Source organism: Squalius cephalus (assembly GCF_949319135.1).
Source record: "Squalius cephalus genome assembly, chromosome: 3".
Lineage (NCBI taxonomy): Eukaryota > Metazoa > Chordata > Actinopteri > Cypriniformes > Leuciscidae > Squalius > Squalius cephalus.
In genome coordinates this window covers 60331875-60349001 of record NC_137124.1, presented here as the reverse complement: position 1 = coordinate 60349001, position 17127 = coordinate 60331875, and positions in this window count along the sequence as shown.

The window sequence follows — 17127 nt, the reverse complement described above, 5'->3', positions numbered from 1 at the left end:
CGAGTGGAGTATATAAAATTGTTGACAACGAGTCTTTAAAGGCAAAATCGGATGTGTGGAGAAAGTGTGGTGTGATACGAGATCAGGAAAATAACATCATAAGCGGCTTTGCGGCTTGCAAAACATGCCATAAAGTTTTGGCGTTTGATAGCCGGAAGCTGGGCACGTCTTCTCTTAGGAAGCACGTCGAGTCTTGCAGGAGCACAGCAGGGGTTGCCAGTGCGACAATTGACAGGTACTTTGCCAAAGGCTACAAACCTCCAAAAGGGGAAGACAAGGAGGCGATAACACAATTGGCTGTGCAATTTGTGTGCCGAGACATTAGATCATTTGAGACTGTGTGCGGCGATGGATTTTTGGAACTGGCACAGGGCTTAATTGACACTGGGGCACGAGCTGGCCTTGTGGACGCGCGTCAGCTTCTGCCCGATCCAACTACAGTCTCCCGTAGGATCACTAAATATGCCGAGGATAAAAGACAAGACATAATTCCGGAGCTGAGGGAACAATTGACAGAGAGCAACGGGGCTGTGACGCTGGATTTGTGGACGGATGATTTCCGAAAAATTGGATATCTATGTGTTACAATACATTACATTAAAAGCAACTGGGAACTGCAGGAGCGAGTGCTCTGCACAGCTGAATGGGACAGCAATTTACGTAAAACAGCTGACGATCTCAGGCCAGCCATTGTCCAAGCACTCCGCAAATTTGGACTGGATGAGTTCTTTCCCAAACTAGTGTACGTAACTGACAGAGGTGCAAACATTGTTGCGGCCCTCCGCACAGCCACGAGATTGAGTTGCACAGCACATATCCTCAACACAGTATTGTATACCACATTTGGGAAACCTGCTGAGGATGATTTGTTTGGCGAAGAGGTATCTGGTCTCATTGAGTCTGCTAAGTCACTTGTGACTTATTTTAAGCAGTCACATCTCCAGAATCGTCTGCAAAAAACACTGAAAGCATCCGTGGATACGCGATGGAACTCGCTTCACACTATGCTGGACTCAATTAGCAGCCAGTACGAGGCCGTCCGTGCTCTTCTGGAGGAACGTGACGAAGAACACCGTTTAAACTGCATAAGCAAGGAGACTTTGCATGACATTGTGAATTTTTTGGCACGATTCAAAGAAGCCACCAAAGCCCTGGAAGCATCCAAAACTCCGACCATTCACTTGACAGCTGTGTGGTTGGAGCGCCTCAGACGTCACCTTCAGCCGTCTTCTACCGACAGTCTGACATTGTCATCGCTTAAAGAAAAATGCCTCAAGATTTTAACTGAGAAATTTGAGCTGCATCTCTTGCACAAGCTGGCAATGTTCTTGCATCCAAAGTTGAAAAGCCTGAAGCTGCTGGCAGACCATGCTGACATTATGGGAGTTCATAACGAAGCACGGCGTCTTGTGAAAGGTAAGCTATTCAATGACAAACTAATAAGCTACTTGATTATTTTAATGGTGGAATGTAACAAAGTACAAATACTTTTTAAAAAAGAAAAAGAAAAAAAAGAATGATCAGTTTATGATCAGTTTTTCCACCTGCCAAAACAGGAATTGAAAAAAATCTCCATGTTCATGATACGAGCTCCAGTCCAGTTTACGCGGCTCTCGCATCCGTGTCGTGATCATCTGTTGTCTGCTAAATTTACTTCTTATTTTTATTATTGGTTGATGAAATATTGATTAAAATTAAGATACAATTTAATACAAAACGAAATGAACTTTAAAGAAAGGCTTTGTGATTTCTATTTAGGCTAATGTTAACTTCAAATAGGGGTGTGTCGCGATTTAGGCTATATTTTTAATATAGGGTGTTTTACAGCCCTATATTTATTAGAATATAGACATTAAGTATTATACTTGCATTACAATTTATTCTCTTAAAGTATTTAAAATCAGGTACTTTTTACTTAAGTAGGGATTTCATTGTGGTACTTCTACTTCCAACATTGCTTGTCTTTAATAATTTACAATTATTGTTAATGTTTTTTTTTTTTTTTTTTTTATAAATACATCCATGTGTCTACTTCTTTTAAATAGAACTCGAGGAGAAACGTGAAGATCTGTTACCAGGCCGCAGAATGTCGGCGGCCCCAGCTGCGAAGAGAGTTCGTTCAACAGTTGATTGTTTGTCAGACGTAGAGGACTCCAGCGATGACACTGTGCTGCCCGAGGACGAGGTCTCTGCATACATCGAGTTCAAGCCACCCAAGGGGGATCCTTTCGATGTTTTGTTGTGGTGGAAGGAGCATGCGAAAACATTTCCCAACCTGTCAATGATTGCGCGGAATGTTCTCTCCATCCCAGCATCGAGCGCTGCGAGTGAGAGAGACTTTTCCACAGCTGGATTTGTAATTCAAGAACGGAGAACGCAACTTAAACCTGGGACTGTGGACGATATCCTTTTCCTGCACAGTAACCTTAAGGGAAAGTAAATGCATAGGCATAGGCCTATATAGGCTATTGTTTGTGAGCGACAGGCTCAGCAGGTTTTTTTTGTCTTGTTCTTTTTTTTTCTTTCATCAATAGATCTTTGCGTACAGGCTAGGTTCCATAGCCTATTTAGGTGCCGATTGTGTACTTGAATGGCGCAAAACAAAGCGCACTTTAGTTTAGCCTGTTTCATTAGGCTGTTGCGATGTTGAGAGGTGCGAGTCTGCGAGATAAATAAAGCACTTTAATTGGAATGATTTTAGCGTGTGTGATTTATCGCGGGCACGGGTCGGGTAACGGGCCAAATATTAACGGGTCTGGGCGGGTGCGGATTTAATTTTGATATTATCACGGGTGACGGGTCGGATCTGGTGCTGAACTTTGCGGGTACGGGCGGGGGCGGGTCTCCAAAAATGGACCCGTGCAGGACTCTGATGAAGAGCACTCTCATCTTCAGGATGCTTTGCCATGATACTAAAATAGTTCAAATTGTAGAAAATTCTTCAGATTGTTCACATGCACAGAAATATTTGCAGAGACACACACACATGCTGTTGAAACTTTTTTCTTTTTTCTTTTTTTTTTTTTCACTAAACAAGTGCAACATACGCACAGCAGAAATATTTACACTGGACTGAACAAAAATGTGCTCACAAAGAACAGTAAATAGAAAAAGATTGAAGAGTTAAAGGAGAACTCCGGTCAATTTTAACATTGAGCTCATTTTTTTGTACATTTGGAGTGCTGTCAATACAGAGAACTACGACAAAAAACGGTGTTGCCTACACCGAGTTATTCTATTTTTAAAATTTGCACCCTGTTGACTTCAATAGGGCAAGTAGTAAGCCTGCTTTTTAGCCTTTTAACATCCTTTAAGTGTCATTACAAGTGCACAGAAAATGTGAGTGATTCCTTCCGAGTGAACACGGGTGGATCTGACTGCAGTAGATGTTAGAGATATTAATAAAAACGAAGTTAATTCAGCCAGCGCTCATACCTTTGTTTACATCCTGTTTTCGGTGGAACGCCATAGTAATCGATTGTCGAGTTCACGCGCGTGATCATTGGTAACTAAACCTATGCGCGTGAACTCGACAATCGATTACTATGGCCTTCCACCGAAAACAGAATGTAAACAAAGGTATGAGCGCTGGCTGAATTAACTTCATTTTTATTAATATCTCTAACATCTACTGCAGTCAGATCCACCCGTGTTCACTCGGAAGGAATCACTCACATTTTCTGTGCACTTGTAATGACACTTAAAGGATGTTAAGAGGCTAAAAAGCAGGCTTACTACTTGCCCTATTGAAGTCAACAGGGTGCAAATTTTAAAAATAGAATAACTCGGTGTAGGCAACACCGATTTTTGTCGTTGTTCTCTGTATTGACAGCACTCCAAATGTACAAAAAAATGAGCTCAATGTTAAAATTGACCGGAGTTCTCCTTTAACAATTAAGCATTGAGGTGTTTGGTCAGGTGAACCTCATTCCAGTCAGTCAAAGGCAGATTGTTCATTCTAATAATCAGGAGTGGTTAGGCTATTACTTTCGTTTTACAGAGAGAAAAAAAAAAAACTGGTTATTAACAGATTTTACAGTTTTTGTGTACACACAGATACTGGTACTTGAGACACAATGACCACAGCATGTAACTCATTCACCAACCCCCTGAACCAATCCTGCTGAACTACAAGCACAGTTCCTGCTTTACACTCAAACTGCAGATCTAAAACACACCTCTTCAAAACGCTACACACAATTCTCTGCTTTTGGCACAATTTTCATGCAGAAAATCTCTTGTTTTCACAAGGAACACACTGCCATTCAGATACACACACTGATTCATCACATGGGCAAACACCCATCACACAGTTTTACAGTTAGCAATCAGAGCTTTAGCATGAAAGGGCCACAGGAGAGCTCTTCAACAGGAGAGCTCTTCAACAGGTGAGCTCTTCAACAGGTGAGCTCTTCAACAGGTGAGCTCTTCAACAGGTCAGCTCTTCAACAGGTGAGCTCTTCAACAGGTGAGCTCTTCAACAGGTCAGCTCTTCAACAGGTGAGCTCTTCAACAGGAGAGCTCTTCAACAGGTGAGCTCTTCAACAGGTGAGCTCTTCAACAGGAGAGCTCTTCAACAGGTCAGCTCTTCAACAGGTGAGCTCTTCAACAGGTCAGCTCTTCAACAGGTCAGCTCTTCAACAGGTGAGCTCTTCAACAGATCAGCTCTTCAACAGGAGAGCTCTTCAACAGGTCAGCTCTTCAACAGGTGAGCTCTTCAACAGGTCAGCTCTTCAACAGGAGAGCTCTTCAACAGGTCAGCTCTTCAACAGGTGAGCTCTTCAACAGGTCAGCTCTTCAACAGGTGAGCTCTTCAACAGGTGAGCTCTTCAACAGGTGAGCTCTTCAACAGGTCAGCTCTTCAACAGGAGAGCTCTTCAACAGGTGAGCTCTTCAACAGGTGAGCTCTTCAACAGGTCAGCTCTTCAACAGGTCAGCTCTTCAACAGGTCAGCTCTTCAACAGGAGAGCTCTTCAACAGGTGAGCTCTTCAACAGGTGAGCTCTTCAACAGGTCAGCTCTTCAACAGGTCAGCTCTTCAACAGGAGAGCTCTTCAACAGGTGAGCTCTTCAACAGGTGAGCTCTTCAACAGGTGAGCTCTTCAACAGGTCAGCTCTTCAACAGGTGAGCTCTTCAACAGGTGAGCTCTTCAACAGGTCAGCTCTTCAACAGGTGAGCTCTTCAACAGGAGAGCTCTTCAACAGGTGAGCTCTTCAACAGGTGAGCTCTTCAACAGGAGAGCTCTTCAACAGGTCAGCTCTTCAACAGGTGAGCTCTTCAACAGGTCAGCTCTTCAACAGGTCAGCTCTTCAACAGGTGAGCTCTTCAACAGGTCAGCTCTTCAACAGGAGAGCTCTTCAACAGGTGAGCTCTTCAACAGGTGAGCTCTTCAACAGGTGAGCTCTTCAACAGGTGAGCTCTTCAACAGGTGAGCTCTTCAACAGGTGAGCTCTTCAACAGGTCAGCTTTTCAACAGGTCAGCTCTTCAACAGGTGAGCTCTTCAACAGGTGAGCTCTTCAACAGGTGAGCTCTTCAACAGGTGAGCTCTTCAACAGGTCAGCTCTTCAACAGGTGAGCTCTTCAACAGGTGAGCTCTTCAACAGGTGAGCTCTTCAACAGGTCAGCTCTTCAACAGGTCAGCTCTTCAACAGGTGAGCTCTTCAACAGGTGAGCTCTTCAACAGGTCAGCTCTTCAACAGGAGAGCTCTTCAACAGGTCAGCTCTTCAACAGGTGAGCTCTTCAACAGGTGAGCTCTTCAACAGGTCAGCTTTTCAACAGGTCAGCTCTTCAACAGGTGAGCTCTTCAACAGGTGAGCTCTTCAACAGGTCAGCTCTTCAACAGGAGAGCTCTTCAACAGGTGAGCTCTTCAACAGGTGAGCTCTTCAACAGGTGAGCTCTTCAACAGGTGAGCTCTTCAACAGGTCAGCTCTTCAACAGGTCAGCTCTTCAACAGGAGAGCTCTTCAACAGGTCAGCTCTTCAACAGGTCAGCTCTTCAACAGGTGAGCTCTTCAACAGGTCAGCTCTTCAACAGGTGAGCTCTTCAACAGGTCAGCTCTTCAACAGGTCAGCTCTTCAACAGGTGAGCTCTTCAACAGGAGAGCTCTTCAACAGGTCAGCTCTTCAACAGGTGAGCTCTTCAACAGGTGAGCTCTTCAACAGGTCAGCTCTTCAACAGGTCAGCTCTTCAACAGGTGAGCTCTTCAACAGGTGAGCTCTTCAACAGGTGAGCTCTTCAACAGGTGAGCTCTTCAACAGGTGAGCTCTTCAATGGAGCAATGGATGCCAACATTGGATTGTATTCTTTTTTTTTTACTGTAACTGTATGCAGTCAATTCTTCTGTGTTTTACTGTAACTGTATACAGTAAATTCTTCTGCTGTTTTGTATGTCGACCACTGTATGTGCAACTTTGTGTTGGTTGGGATGTACACTGTGTACATTGTTTTTGTGGGAAAAATAAAATATATTTGTAGCCGTGTATTTGTGTGTTCTGAGTATAAAAACAATATTCTCAAAAACTTTACAACACACTTATGTATGTACTGTAGTTAGTGTCACACTGAACAAAAAAATCCTAAGTCACTATGATGAATGGAGAAGAAGTGTTTTACAGTGAGCACATCAGTGTTCAACTGGTTCTTATAAATGTCTATTCATGTGATGGTTTGTTTGTGTCATTTGAAAACAAAATACCATTTTGAGAAGAAATAACATAGTTTTGAATGTAAAGTTTCATTTTGCAGGAGAACTGAGGGGTTTTGCCCATTGTGTGTGTGTTTTTTGATATGTGTGTAGAGTTCTGTTATTGTGTCATAACTTTCATTTTCAGATAAATTAAATTGCTTTCATGAATATTGTTTCAGGGAAAAACCTTCCCTTTTCCCAGTAAATATATTTCTAAGCTTTTCATTTAAACAGACACTTCCTGAAGTGAGTGAATACATGCGGTCATTCCTTCAGTCCGGTGGATTTTATACAATACTGCACAATTTACATAAAATGTTAATTAACTTTCATGCACATGGTTTTCCATGTATAGACCCTGATAACAAACAAACAAACAAACAAACAACAAATAAATAAATAAAATAAATAAAGATTAGTACCATAAGAATAACAATAATAAAAAAAGACCTTTTCAAATTCTTGTTCCTCAATCACGTTTTCTCAGCTTCACTTTGAAATAAAAGGTTACATAATTAACAACATACTGTATATATTGCTAAATCTAATCAGTAGTTTTTTAGTTTTTAGTAGTAGTGAATATATATTGTCTTTGACACAAAATACAATATATTGTGATGCATAATGTGTAAAACCATTCATTTGTCCCTCAAACTCCACCCTGTTATATTAGTGCTATTGCCCTTTAAAATCTTCAGTATATTCCCTAAATCACATAATAATAACAATAATAATTTGCTACATTTATACAGTGTTTTTCTCTGCACTCAAAGCGCTTCATATGAGGGTGAATCTCCTGGATGACGAGCAGCACGACCCGATGATGCCAGAACTGTTGCATTATTGTCATGTTATCTCTGTAAAGATGCTTTGAAACAATCTGTACTGTAAAAAGCACTATATAAATAAAGGTGACTTGATTTGACCATCTCTACAAAAAAATGGAAAACAAATATATGCATATACTGTACCCATATTTGTGTGTATAGACTTGTTATTAATGGCTTGATAAATGCATCAACTTGTCATGTATCATACATGCATCATAATGCAACAATATTAAAGTCAGTGTCATATATGGTATAAAGATCAAACATAAACATAACTTTTTCTTTGTAAGTGAGTCATTCATTTCTCAGAATATAAAAACCCTTCAGCTGTAACAGGTTTATAACTCAAAAGGGGTGTGATATTTCACTATAAAAGCTTGTGTTTCCTCGTCTCTGTTGAACACTGAAGAACAGCGCTGCAGATCGGTGAGACTATACACACATTTCACAGAGATGTATTATTTAACTGTAGCAAATGCACTGTTTTTCATGGACTGTGATGATGCGTTTCCATGATTATTAACATTGCAAATCTAAAGAAGTTTTTTTTATATATTTTTTTTAAAATATATATTAATTAAAAAAATGAACATACATTTATAACACTGTACTTTGTTTTATAACCTTGGCATTACGAATGGCCGAGCGAGAGGAGAGACTTTCTCTTTTCTCACCAACACTGAAAAAAACAATAGTTATTTATTTGAAGTTTCCTTTGTAATGCTCTGTTTTACATTGAACTCAGACAATATAGCACTGAATTAATGTTGTTAAAGTTTATGGCTTACTAAGAAACATTACAGTAAACAATAGTAGATTTTGTGTTACACTTTGTAAGACAACATATATACACAATAGGTAATAATGAAGTACCAACTGATGACAGAGACTTCAATATTTGGTGCACAATAACAGTAATAATCAGTGGATATTTTTTGGGAATGGGTCATATTGAATCCAGAAGCCAGTCTCGAGAGGCTGGTTCCTCTAGTAGAGTGTTTGGCAGTGTGGAAGCTTCTGTTCAAATGTTTCTCGTTGGGTCCTGCAGACCATAGAAAAAGGGATATCAAATACAGTTCGGGTCTCCAGGTTTATGGGGGTACTATCCACCGCGGCCTCGAGCAGGTTCTGGTTATGGAACAAGAAGTGAAGACCCTGTTAGAGAAAGGGGCCATAGAATATGTACCTCCCTCTAACAGGGAAACTGGGTCAGTATTTCAGTCGGTAACAGCCGGTATCTCATAGTTCCAGAGAAGGACGGGGGGTTGCGTCCCATTTTGGATCTTCGAGTTCTAAACGAGTCTGTTATGCAACTAAAGTTCAAAATGTTAACACTGAGACAAATCGAACCACAGATCAGATCCAAGGACTGGATTGTCAAGATAGATCTCAAGGGTGCATACTTTTATATATCCATCCTTCCACATCACAGGAAGTTCCTGAGGTTTGCTTTCGGGGGCAAAGCTTACCAATATCGAGTTCTTCCGTTCGGCGTAGCATTATCACCCCGCACTTTCACCAAATGCGTGGATGCAGCTCTGGCGCCCATGCGGCTTCAGGGTATTCTCTGTCACGACCGCCAAAGAGAATGAGCACAGGATCCAAAGTGCAGCAGGTGAGGTGTTTATTATAAAAAGGGTAATCCAAAAAGCGAAATCCAAAAACAGGCAAAGGTCAGAATCCAGGTAGGCAAATAACAAAACAAGAAACAGACAAGGCAGGGAAAAACTCGGGCAACAGACGCGGTGTGACGTTAAACATTGATACACAAAGAACACAAGACAAACAGGGCTTATATACATGAATGACAAGGGGATAACAAGAGACAGCTGGTGATTACAAAATACAGACACCTGGGTGCAATTCACAGACAGAATTGTGGGAGATGAAGTTCCTAGTGCCAGACACCGTGGGGGTAAGGAGGACATCTAGTGGGTACCCGGGGAAACACAACCAGACACTGTGACATTCGCATTATGAACTACATCGACGACTGGATGATTCTAGCTCAGTCGCATCAGTTGGCGGTTCGGCATCGAGATGTCGTTCTCGCCCACATGAAAGAGTTGGGGTTACGGCTAAACACCAAAAAGAGTGTGTTTTCTCCACTTCAGAGGACCACTTTTCTAGGCATGGTTTGGGACTCAACGTCGATGTCGGCATGCCTCTCACCAGCACGACAGTCCATCCTTTCGGTTGTGAAAAGTATAAAGCTAGGCCAGTCACTCACTGTCAAACAGTTCCAGAGACTGTTGGGTCTGATGGCAGCAGCGTCCAGCGTGTAACCTTTTGGACTGTTGTACATGAGACCCCGCAGTGGTGGCTCAGGACCAGAGGGTTTTCCCCGAGGACCAATCCCTTTCGCATGATCAGGGTTACGCGGCGATGCTTACGTGCCCTGGTTATGTGGAAGAAGCCTTGGTTCCTGTCTCATGGCCACATGTTAGGAGCTTCTTGACGCAAGTTGCTAATGACAGATGCCTCTCTCAAGGGCTGGGGAGCGATCCTGGAAGGACCATCATCTCTCATGGCACATCAACCATCTGTATTTCATGCTTTGAAGATTTTCCGCACAGACCTCAGGGGCCATCACAAGCTTGTCCGCACAATACATTGGTGGTCGCCTACATAAATCACCAGGGCGGTTTGCGCTCGCGTCCACTTTGCAAACAGGTGCACCAAGTCCTCCTGTGGTCAGAATATAGGAGCAGAGGTCCTGTCGAGACAGAGGCTGAGGCCCGGGGAGTGGAGCAGACATGATGGGTGTTCGGCCAGGCACAAGTGGATCTGTATGCGTCTTGAGAGATGACTCAATGTCTACTTTGGTTCTCCAACACGCATCCAGCTCCTCTGGGACTGAACGCTATGGTACAGACGTGGCCGAGGCTATGTTTGTATGCTTTTTGATCGCTCTGCTCCCGGGAGTTCTGGAGAGAGTTTGCAGGGACCATATACGCCCACTTCTTATAGCCCCGCGCTGGCCGCGCAGAATATGGTTCCCCAATCTAGGGCTCGATTGTTCACCCTCGACCAAAACTGTGGAACCTGTGGGCTTGGCCTCTGAGGGGGCCCAGCTCATTGGGACAGGTCTCTCAACTGAGGTTGTGAAGACACTCCAGAGCTCCCTCCACAAGGAAACTTTATGCCTTGAAGTGGAGAGTCTTCACTTCATGGTGTAGTGACCATCGGTTGGACCCAGTTAACTGCCCAGTCTGTACAGTGCTGGAGTTCCTGCAGGAGCTGTCCACTGCAGCTCTATCCCCGTCCACTTTAAAGGTCTATGTGGTGGCCATAGGTGCTTACCACATTCCTTTGGGTGGAATGTCTTTGGGAAAAGACCTGTTGGTATCTCGTTTCCTCCGTGGTGCTCCGAGGCTGAGGCCTGCAGCTCATACCAGGGTGCCGACATGGGATCTGGCCATTGTCCTTCAAGGTCTTTCCCTAGCTCCCTTCGAGCCCATTGAGGAAGTTCCAGACAAGTTTCTGACCTTAAAAGCTTAGTTTGTCCTCGCTATCACTTCTCTCAAAAGAATAGGAGATTTGCAAGAATTGTTGGTTTCACCCTCATGCTTGGAATTTGCATCTGGTATGGTCAAAGCGTTTCTTCAGCCTAGACCAGGCTGTGTTCCTGAGGTCCGCACTAATGTGAGCAGTTGTCCGAAAAGTTGTTTATGTGTTTCAGACCCCCTAATAAAGGGTCCCCTCCATCTAAGCCAGCGTTTCTGAAAGTGTGGAATTTTGATCATTTTTGTGCCCATCTCTATTAATTACTTTATTTATTGACCGTACACTCAAAACAAAACAACGACACTGTGACGAGGTTCAGTGTTATATTGATAGGAAGGAAGAAGACAGGGGTCGGCTTGACTGGGACACTCACGTTTTATTCTCCGTTCACAATATACAAACAAAAAGGTGCGCACGTAGCGCCTTCACTGTGCCAAGCACAGCACTCACAAACACAATATCAAAGTCAACTTTTTCTCTCAGTCTCTGCAGCGTCCGTGTGAGGTCCCAGTCCAACTCTCTCTCTCATCTCCTCCCGATTGCTGGCTTATATCCAGTCTCTCCACGCCAATCACTGCAATCAGACACAGGTGTTCATCATTTTGCACTTGACCTACTTACTCACCGATCGGCCCCCTCCTTTCTCTCCCGCTACAGACTTCACAAAACCACGCCCCCCTCGCCACAGACACATTTAAATGTAAGCCTTACTTTACCTTTTCATAAACGTAATTTAAAAATATTCAGTTTGACCCGCTAGCGTGAGTTTTTCAAGGTGACGTTACTTAGATCGTATCACTTTCCATGGTGACGCATCATTGCTTGTCACGTGACACACCGCAGCCACAATAGTGCTGAATGACTGATGATCTGCTTTTATTTCATTTTTCCTTTTTTTATTCAAAATATTCACAAATTTGTTAGCTATAGCAGGAAATATGTGATATTCCGATTGTCAAATATGTGCAAGTGGATGTGTTTTGTTGTTTAAACACCTTTATAACAATAGCGTTACTTGAGCTATATGTTAGTTTGTTGTCGCAGTTCAGAGAATCGGGTCTGTTGGATTTGTCAATTAATCCACTTTTCCCGAAATACATGAAAGTAAGTGGCTGGTGAACTGGGTAAAGAATAGAGTCAACTTACTTACACAATGTGTATCTGATGTGTGTCGTCTAGTTATAATGGAAAGGATTATCATTGCCTCTTCCATAGCCATAAGTGTGTATTTTACAAACTCAAATGTCTGAAAGATTATGAGGTTGAAAACACTGAATAATTGTGATATATGACAGCGTTGAGCACATACGTCTCTGGCTCTGCGCCAGCTAAAGCTCGAAAGAACATTTGAATTTAGCCGCTGATCACATGATGAACTGGCCGATCTAATCACACGGTGTGATCGTACGCTCCAGGGACCAGTAAACACAATTGCATTATTATTATTTACTTTTGAACAAAGTCTATTTTCATGCAAAATGATCATATAATTGCACTTTCATTTTTTCTATTTGAAAGTTTTTAATGCTGTTACTTGATGTTATGTTTTTAAAATGTAATGTAAACAAAATGCATTTTAACAGTTAAATCTAAAGCCTAGTTTATTACCATTTTGTTGGGGCGATTGGGGACAGGTGGGGCTCGGAACCCCTCCCTACTTCCAAAGTGGGGCATGGCAGAAAAAGTTTGAGAAACACTGATCTAAGCAGAGGGTTGAGGCTATCTCACGTGCTCATGAGTCGGTCAACCTTCCCTATGGCGGTCCGTTCCCATTCTACTAGGAGAGTGGCGGCCTCTGAGGCCCTAGTGTCAGGAGTTGCTCTCCCAGATGTCTGAGATGCGGCAGGGTGGTCCTCAACGCACACTTTTTAAGGTTCTACTCTTTGGACCTGGACTCTACACCAGGGTCCCCGGTGCCCTCGTCCTAGTGCTGCTCCTCGCGATTTCACACTAGACCGACTGTTGGCACTATGGTGGCATTGGTATAGACCAGGGTTCCTCAAACTCGGTCCTGGAGGGCCGCTGTCCTGCACAGTTTAGCTCCAACCCTGATCAAACACACCTAGCTGTGAGTTTCTAGTGATCCTGAAGACATTGATTAGCTTGCTCAGGTGTGTTTGATCAGTGTTGGAGCTAAACTCTGCAGGACAGCGGCCCTCCAGGACCGAGTCTGAGGAACCCTGGTATAGACGTTCCCTCAGCGTCAATCGACGCATCGTCTCGTTTCCTCTTCAGGGAACCGAGGTTACAGTCGTAACTGAGGCGTTTTATAACTTTAATACTCACTCAAACGTGAACAGGGTCGATAGTGATTCCACATGGAACCATGATTTAATTGAGTTAATTTAAAGTAAGATATATTTGAATGAAGCTACAAATAATAACATGTGCTAAAAACCAAATCCTAGCTTTTCTTGTTAGGTGTGGAATCGTGGTTATGTGATTTTTGTCTAATGTCTGTGCCATGGATGTTTCTTTTGTTCTCACTCGTCACATCTTCCACTAATCTTTTATCATTGTTCTTTTGTGTTTATTTAGCCATTGCTAAGAACTATACTTATCCCGTTCTTCTTGATTCCCATCTCAGCACTGGAATAAGGACAAACAGGAACTTATCAACAATTTTGAGACACAATTTTGAGACAGCTGTGAAAATAAAACAGGATTGATGATGTACCAATTACCTTCATGCAATCCCGGCGAAACAATTCCAATTCCAACTGAACTTAGAGATTCACTATCATGCCTCGACATTGTATGGTCCGATATGTTTGAGACTGTAGAGACAAACCCAGACAGAGCCAGACAGCAAGAGCTCCGCTTTCTCCAAGGAGCCCCGCCAACTTGGCTGAATTTTTACACATCGGCAAACTTACCATTGGTCGAAAGGGACGGCTTTAATGATTTAATACAGTTAATCGAGAGGAAAAAAGAAAAAAGCTCTCTTATTACTGAGGTTTCTTTACGTCACCAGCCTAGCAGTGGAGGATCAACCCTCGGCATGCAGGTGCTTTGGCACTTCCGGAGAGATCTCAGATGTGCCAGAGCCATCGATTCTGACTTCGACACCAAAGAGCTGTCGAAACAAGTGCTGGACCTTTTTCTGCTGTCTAATGAAGAACGAGACCAGAAAACTGTGCTGCTGCTTCTAGACAACAAGAGAAAGCTGGACAATGATCTGCCTATCCAGAATGAGCTCTGGGAAAACCTGATTAAAGAAATCCATAATAGGGGCATCAACACTCAAACTCCAGCTGTGATCATGTTGGACTGGAGCACTAAAGACTTCAGTCTAAACGACACACTGATTCTTGGTTCCAAACCCTCTGAAGAGAAAATCAAACAACTGAAGGAAAAACTTCTGCAACAGATCCGACTACAGAGGAAAGGCCAGTGGAAAGTTACAACCGTAAATCTGTTGTACGATGAAGACAGCGGCGGATCAGCACTAGCCGGGGAGATAATGCAGGACTTTAGGGAAGAGTTCACATGTGGAACCTGTGCAGACCCGTTCAAAACAGAGATTTCAGAAAATAAAGATGAGTTTACAAGAGAGATTGCAAATATGTCAAAGGAACTGCTCGGAAAATATGAAACACATAAAAAACCTGTGCTTCTTCTGTTGGATCACAAAGATGACAAGCCACTCCGTCGCTTATTAAAGAATCTGCAGTCAAAGCTTCAGCATGATCAGACTGATGGTCCTGCATTGATCATCATTAATGCTGTCAGGAAGAGTGTGGTTCAAGAGAAAAGCCACGTGAAGCTGAAACTGGAGCTCTTACCAGCGGAGAAGGAGAGGTTTGCCCAGAAAAGGCTAGAGATTGAAAAAAAACACAAGAACATGTCAAAAACATTTCATGCCTTTAATATAGTACAGGGAGGTTTCCAGAAAGAGGAAGCAGAGAAAACGATCACAGGAGAAATGGCCAATCTCATTGAAAAGGACACTAAGTCCAGCAGCACTAAACTTCTCAGTTTTTTGGCTTTGATAAATTCATATGTCCCGGGTTCACACTTGTCGAAGCCTTTGTGCAAGAAATTCATTGAGCAAAGTGAATGGCCCACTAATAAGGGAAAACCTTCGGTGGAAGAGATAATGAAGCCTTTCATGGATCTCATAGTCATTTTCTCTGACGGAAAGGAAAAAGCAAATTGCATACGCCTGAAACATCCGATGATTGCTGATGCATGTCTGAAAAGGTTCAAAGAGAACAATCTGACAAGATTATCTGTTATCACTCTTGACTTCTTGAACAAGATGGTAGAAGGAAATGAGAGTGATTATGAGCAAATCTGCATGAGATTGTTATTCATAAGACCTCAGGGTCTGACAGAAAAGAAGTTGTTTTCCGGACTGATTCTTGACATCATGAGGGAAGGTACTAACAAATGCATTGAATTGTTGGAGAGGGCTTCAAATTTGTTCTCCACAGACCCTTTTTATCCTCAAGCACTTGCACGTTTGTATTACATCAAGGAGGGAAAATATCGTGAGGCAGAAAAATGGGCAAAAGAGGCAATTAAAAGAGACCCCAAAAAATCTCATATTAGGGACACATTGGGGCAAGTTCACAAAAGCCACCTGTCATGGAGCTGGAATGGAAGTATATGGATTAACGCGAAAGACATAAACACGCGTTTGGACATTGCACCGTTGGCCATTAAAGCATTTGAAGATGAAGAGAAAGCAGCTGAAGACGAGTTAGATGACGACACCAAATTCAGTAACAGGGGCCAGTTTGGTTTTCTACAGGTTTGCAAGGAGGTTTATGATTTGAGGCCCTTAATCAGTCCAAATGATCCTCTTGAACAAAAATACCATGATTTCATCAATGGTCACAGAGGTAAAGTTGAGTCGAAGTGTGATTTCTTCGAAAGGTACCTGACATTCTCAAGCCCAAGCAACAAACCAGAGGAACCAGAATACATCCGTAGAGATGTTGAGGATTGCTACAAGCTCTACTTTACACAGGGATCGCAGACTGAAGAAGAGACCCTGAATGAGAGAAAACAGAAGACTTTTGCAGGAATGCTTAATTTCCTAAAGTCTGACATCAATGTGCTTAAACTGAATTTGAGTGCGATTGAAAACCCCCAGTCTGAAGAAGAAACCCAAACCATCCTCTACGTTCTTGCCAACATCATCTTGAGTCAGGCTGGTGAACCGGCGGTAAAAGCAGAAGAGCTTCAGGACATGTTACAGAACCTTTGGTCGACTAAAGCTGAAGGCAGAAGCCCAGAGTTTTACCTCTTGATCCTATTGCTCTTTTGGCCTGAAGAAGCAAAGCCAAACCCTCCAAACCTTGGAGACTGTGTGCAACATATGAGTCAGTCTTACGAGAGGACGTATCAGAAACATCTTCGCGGTTGCTTCCTGGTTCCTCTGTTCTTCTACGGGAAAGGAGAAGGCTTGCAGAGACTGGTTCATGCCTTAAAACCACATCAGAACGGGTCGCAGAGACTGGTTCACTCAAAACTACACCAAACGGATCTGGAGGTCCTCACTGAAGGATATGAAAGTGTAGAAGTTGAATGTCTCCAACGAATCGATGGGATAGTCAAGAATCATCGAGTGTTTGCTGTGAGAAATGGGCAACAGATTGAAGTCATCGCCTACAAACGGGCCAACGCTTGCAAACAAGGACACGTGTCTTTCTACCTCGGCTTCACAATCAGAGGACCTGTCGCCTACAACATCACATATCAGAACTGTAAGTATATGCTTTATTTCTCAGACTCATAAACAGAGGTGTAAAGTCCAGGGGTCAGAAAGTAAAAGTCCTGCCATACGTTAATTCCACCCATGAACTCATCCAGCTGATTTCACTCATTAGTTCTCTCTCCTGGCTGAAAAACTAATTAGCAAATCAGGTGATTGGAACAAAATACTGAGGAGAACTTTTACTTTCTGAACCTGGACTTTACACCTCTGCTCATAATTCACATATTTGCCAAGCATTTGTCAGTAGTGAAGTTTAGTTGTGTTCAAAATGTAGATGATATACAGTCAAACCAAAAATTATTCAGACACCAGATATAATTTTTGATATTTTCTTTACTAGTGTAGTGTGCAGGACACTATAGTTCATTAAGTAAGTG